The following is a 6,063-nucleotide window of genomic DNA, read 5'->3' on the forward strand; positions in this document are numbered from 1 at the left end:
TTTGTGTGTTGTGTGTAGTGTGTGTGCACGCACAGTGTGTTGTGAGTGTGTGCGCAGTATGTATGTATGTGTGTGGTGTGTGTGTTTTGTTTGTGTGTGCGTGTGTTTGTGTGTGCTCTGTGTGTGTGCGCGTGCGTGCAGATTGTGCGCAGTGTGTAGTGTGCGTGCTGTGTGTGTGCAATATGTAGTGTGTGCGCAGTGCTATTGGTTGTCCAGATGTTTAACCCAAAATAATAGTTTCCGTAGCATAACTATCCCTTGAGAAGCCATATTTATATTCTATTGAGTATGTGCAAATTCCCTTGAAGCAAGGTATATGACTATAGTTAGAAGAATTTTTAGGATCGAAAAGTGGAGTGTCTTGCTTGAAACATTGTGACTGGGGGCAAGACTCACACTATATCCATGTGAAGTCACTTCTTGTGTCAGCAAAAGCTAGTATTTCAACTAGAGGAATACCAAATGATATACACATTAGATAGTTACTACGACCAGGTATTATATCAGCTTGGGGAGTTTTATTATGGTTGCAAAAGGAGATTTTGGAGAGTCTCTATGGATCAAGGCAACACTAACACCTCCAATTTGAGCCTCTATTGGAGAGATAACAGTGAGACAAAGAAAGGTAAAAAAAAAAAATGCAAAGCTTAAGGATTTTTCCATTGCCATGATATTTAAGTTTAGAAAGTGAGAATGAGTAGATGACTATAAATATAAGAGAGGTTAACTTGAAAGCTTTCTTTCGAATGATCAATTAAAATATAATTTTGCAAAAGCTTCTTGACATATTTATAAATTTTGCTCGAGTGCTTGTCCTAAAATGATTTTGCAAAAGCTTCATGACATATTTATAAGGTAAATGAGCTAATTGGTCAAATTCTTGTTTCCTAAAATGATTTGTTGTCAATGCCTAAAATTTTTTCGTCTTTGAGTTAGACTTTTGATAACTGTAATGTAAATATCAATTACTGGTGCGATGGCTGAAAGCATACAATGGTAGCATATTGCTTGTTGCTTCTTCTTACTGAGTGATTGTGGCATCGACAGATACCACAACTCTTTCTTCATTTCTTCATAACTTCATCCAACACCATTCACTTACACAGTCATCATATGGCTTGGCAAAAAGCACGGGTCGACTCCCGATGGGCTTAGGCCTGACCATCTGCATGAGAGCTTTGACATGAGCCAAATAAATATTAGGCACACCATGAGAGAGTCTGAATAAAGGTTTAAAAAAAAACTCAAGGCAAACCTAGCCCTTTATATATTTTTAAATAATTAAATTTAAATTTATAAATTAAAATAAAAAATTAATATCCAATCATTTTAGATCGCCCTGTCAAGTTTAATCATTCACAAGTCAATTAATTTAAGACTTTCCAGCTTTAGGGAGCCTTCATTTTTTTTTTTTTATATAGAGTAGCATTAATAAATTAAGATGGTGCTTGAATTGATATTAAAAAAATTAAATCTATAAACATTTATTTTCTTATTTGTTATTTTATTTTGAGACATCTATTTTGTTTAATTTATTATTTATTAATTGTTCCCTTATTATAAGTTTACAACAATTTAAAAAACTTTGTTGAGGCCTAGACTTGTTATGGGCCCAGCCCAAGCCGAGCCCTATAAATTTAAATGGATTTTTAGAGGACTTGAGCTTATTTCCCTTAACATGGGCTTGGCATGAGCTTGAAAAATCCAATCCGGCCCATCAATTTGCCATCATAAAAAACTGCAACCTAATCAAGACAAAGAGAAATAATATGTGGCTAATGCTAAGTTACATGCATGTAACATAGGAGGATCCATAATATGTATATGGTCATCATAATAATATAAAGTCAATGACAGATCCATCTCCAGTTTATTGAGGCCTTTAACCCATTGGGGGGGGGGGAGGGAATTAGAGTGCAAATAATAAATATTTTATGTGCAGTCTGTGTGTGTGCAGTGTGTGTGTGGGTGCAATGTCTGTGTGGCATTAACATTATAACGTTTTGAAACATTGTCCTTAATATTACGGAAATTCAACTTTGTACAAATTTATCAAATGGGGTACTAACTAAATTTTATTTATTTATTTTACTTCTTGTTTTATAGTGTTTTAATTTATCAAAAATGAAAATCAGGTGGGGTTCGACTTTAGAGGAAGAAGAAAGATGAACTATCAACATTTATCTTAAAATTGGTGGATTGAGATAATTTAATTAATGGTTAAGAATGTAAATTTCAGATATAGTGATTTTATTATAATTTTGAGGGGTGTAAATAGCTCGACTCAGTTATTTTTCGACAGCAAAATAATTTGGGGTTTTAAAGGCCCACGACTTAGGTTTAATAAAAGACCCAAAATTGTTTTTCAAAAGGCCTACCATTTTTTATATTAATAAAATAATGAAACACGTGTATGACACTTTTTGCAATCTAATTGGTTAAATTTCAATTACCTGCAGAGGATGGGTATTTGCAACGTTTTGAGCTTTAAGCTTTTAATCGCATGATTTATTCAATGCTCATTCATGGAATTTTTAAATGCTCAACGCCCAAAATGCAATTTGAGTGTGTATGTGTGTATATATAGCTATATTTCTTTCAAATTCTTAAACTCATCTTTCATTCGAAAATCTATATTACAAGTTTAGAAATTTAAAAATGTCGAAGAATCTCAGTTTTTTATATTCTGATATTGCTTGTAATACTAAGTATTGAAAACATGCTTATTTCAAGCACAAGTACTGGTGAAGAAGCTAACATTTCTATTTCTGCCCATATCCTGCAGCATCGCCTGACAGTGATGATGGCTCAAAAGGCAAGGATGCAGACCTCGATTACGGATACCCTTGCCCTCCAACCGGATGTGATTGCCCCTTGTACGGATGTAATTGATCTTGTTAATTTGTTGTTTTTATTATGTTTGTATGGGTATTTTTACAATAACTTGCCATTAGTTTAGATTATCTCCTTAGTGAATTAAACATCTTCAAATTGTCTACTTTATTGTTGAAAACCTCAAGTTACCTTTATTTTTGTTTTAAAAAAAAAGAGAAAAATGAGAGTGGGTTGATGAAATATTTGTTGTCTTCTTAGTAAAAATAGGAGATAAATTGATGTTTTAAAAAATAAGGGGTGATTCAAAGAAAATCAATTTATGGGTTAAATCTGAAATTAACTTATCCTTTATTGCTTACCTGATGAGAAAATAAAAGAGGAGGAATTACAAGTTATTGAAATATCAACGACATGCAAATTAAAAAAAGATAATAAAATTAAACCAGTGAGTTACAATTATGTATTTTGAATAAGATCAATCGCCTCAATATTAATAAATTCACAATACACAAAGGTAGAATGACGTGCGCTAAATTATAATCTCATACTCATCATATTCATATACATACGCTTAATGGAATATAAACCTCTTTCATAGAATTAGCTTTACTAGAAAATTATGCTTCGAAACTTTTAGATTTAATATTCCTTAGTTATTGAGTATTCTACTATTGAATTAGAAAAGCATTACCATGTTGAATGATTTATGTTGTTGAGTGATTCAATTATTTAAATCATTGAGATTAAGTATTACACATATTTTTCAGGAATAGTTTTAATAGTGTCACACATATTTTTCAGGAATGGTTTTAATAGTGTCACAAATTTGAATGGCTAATTTAGATCTTGGCTGCAATTCTTTTACAGGGTGGAATAAAATCACCTTCAAAGATTTCAAAACTTTTGTTTAATATTGTCAATGCTTTCTTGAGTTATCATGTGCCGCATGACACCCCTATGTTTTAATATTATAAGTGGGAGATACATGATTCATAGTTTCATTAAAATTTTATTATTCTTTGTTAAAAAAGAACCTTACACCTTTGATGGTAAAATTCTACTAAAGAAAATAAGGGTTTTTGTTTTTATTTTTTATTACTATTTTTTTCCACAAAGCATTTGCTTCTTACCTCCATTGTTTACACTAGTAAACATGAAAACTGTGCAAAAAAGTGATCGTACTAAGAGCGCTAAGTATCATCAAATGCTCAAATTTTATTAACTTTTAATTATTTAACGGTATTTTATATTATAGGGTACGATATCAAAATTTTGGTGTACCATAGTCCGATCCAATCTTGTTACTATGCCGAAAAAGTGAAATATTATTTTGTTAACTTTCTACTTAATTAATTAATAATGAGTTGAGATTTAGCGACGCAACACATTTGTGCGTCAACGTAGAATAGGCCCAAACAGAGCCCAATAATTTCCGTCTCTCTTCACAGTAGGTGATTCACGTTATCACATCAATGAAACAAGAGGTAGGCTTTTGACACCCATGAAAAGCACTTGTAAAACCCATTTTATATGTTTACGAATATACCCTTGATTGAAATTACAATAAAAGACAGAGACGTTACAACAACACCCCCAGGTCATTGGTTGACACCCTGACAGTGGTGTTGGCTAATTATTTTGCTCCATCTGGCAGCCATGTGGTAATTATTTCATTGAAGCATCAATTAATTATCCTTCTTTCATCTCCTTCAGTAACATACCGGTTCTTGCCTCCTCCAGCACGACCACACTATCATTCTCATTCTCTGCAACTCCACTGCTTACTCATTCTTATTTCTCTTCTTTAGCTTAGGTGGGTTGATAGAGTTAATCAATCTTAGCCAAGCTAATCAAACCCTCCATTGCAATAATCACTAAGAAATCCATAAGCACAAAAATTTGTAGCGTCCTAATGTTGGGGTATTGATGATTTTTCTCATGGAGGAAAGACTCTCAGGCTTACACTTGATAGCCATTTTGGTGAAAAATACTTATATCTTAGTTGATTGTTAGCTTCGCATACAAGAATTAATGTTTTGACATCATGTTAATTGTTCATTCCGTTGTTATTCTGTTGATTTGCTGAAGGAACCTCAGAGCTTAATTACTAGTTCATTCATTCTAACTTTAAATAATGCCTAAAGATTAATAAAATGATGGATTGTTGGTTTCAGCCGCTAGGTTTGCATCTAAAAGCAAGTATTTGGGAAAGTCTCCTTGCAAATCAAACTTAAAATGGGTTCCACTGAAACTGCCGCTGCTTTCTAAGTATACACTTATGGTAATTTAAAGTCCTTTAGTTGATTACATTTCTTCTATAAAATCTGTATTTCTGACATTGTTATTATATTCATCTTTGAAGTATTGAAGATCTTTTGCCATTTGTATTCACTTAATTTAAGATTGATAAAATGCCATATTTCTAGTAGAAAGGAGTAGGATGTGTTGCTGACGTATTGGTCTTTTTGTAGCAAATTGTTGCATTTCTTATTAGATTGATGGTGCTTGGAGGTGGCAGTGGCATTTTGAGATTTCATTTTCAGTTATCATTCTTTTTGTACTTCTTTATACTTAAGAATCACCTGCTGCTCTCCTTGAGGCATATCAACAAAGGGATAAAACTAAAAAGGGAATTGACACAGCAACAGAGGTTTCTGATAAGCTTTTAGAAATTATTCCGTGCATACATTTTGCTTTTACAATGGCCCTGCTTCTTGCATATGTTATCATGACATTTATGTTTACGTGGATAAAGAAGCCACAAGATTGACTAAGAGGCTTTCAATTTTTGGTATGCAAGTTAATCTCAAGATTTTGGATACCCTCTTGTTTGTGGCTTGTGAATCTTTTTTTTTTTTTTTAATTTTTTTATGCTTAAATTTCCAGCTAATTGATGCTAGTGCATAGCTCTGTTACGTCGTCAGAGAATATCTCTTTAATTCTCAGGTGTGGTTTCTCAGACTCGTCTGTGGTTTTGTTTATGAATGCCTTCTATCACATTCCAATTGTTGATACTTGAAAACATTCAATTAGGGAAGAAAGCTAATTCTCTCATTTGATTTGCAGGGTTAGTACTTTGATTCCTCTGGTATTGCAGCAGTATGGGGTATCTTGATTTATATCCTATATGCCATTATTCTTAATGCAGCCATAAATCAATGTTTTATTATCAATTATTAAAGTGAAGATATTATTTTAGCTTTTGAAGTAATTCGAAAAATGTCCTTT

Source organism: Citrus clementina, unplaced genomic scaffold, assembly GCF_000493195.1.
Source record: "Citrus clementina cultivar Clemenules unplaced genomic scaffold, Citrus_clementina_v1.0 scaffold_4, whole genome shotgun sequence".
NCBI classification, from domain to species: domain Eukaryota; kingdom Viridiplantae; phylum Streptophyta; class Magnoliopsida; order Sapindales; family Rutaceae; genus Citrus; species Citrus x clementina.